The sequence below is a fragment of the Ovis aries genome, chromosome 2, assembly GCF_016772045.2.
Source record: "Ovis aries strain OAR_USU_Benz2616 breed Rambouillet chromosome 2, ARS-UI_Ramb_v3.0, whole genome shotgun sequence".
NCBI classification, from domain to species: domain Eukaryota; kingdom Metazoa; phylum Chordata; class Mammalia; order Artiodactyla; family Bovidae; genus Ovis; species Ovis aries.
Window position 1 is genome coordinate 133590438 of NC_056055.1, and position 439 is coordinate 133590876.

Genomic DNA, 439 nt, shown 5'->3' on the forward strand with positions numbered 1-439 from the left:
GTCATCATAGAGGTGGATTATCTTTCCCTTCTAACTGACACAATTCTGACTAACATACTCCAAAATTGTAGTGAGTCGGTGCATATAAAGTCTGAGTCTGTTGTTCTGGTAGATGTCATGGAAGAGCTCCCATCTGTGCCCCAGATGAACCAAGACTCTTCACTTGCTAAGTCCATGTGCCAAACCCAGAGTCAGCTGGAGGTGGAAGGGTACCATGAAGGATTACAGTCCTCATATTGGGGACAAACCATTTCCAGGCTAAGATGATTTGACTCAATTAAGAAACTGAAGTCCAAATTGACACAGGTAATCTCTCATTTATCCACTGCCAACAGCAAATGCAGAAAAGAGAAAATAGGAATGGAGACCAGCTGGTGGACATGTTTTGGATTTTCAGAGCATCGGTGCAGTCTAAGATGAGGGAACATAATAGATTGTA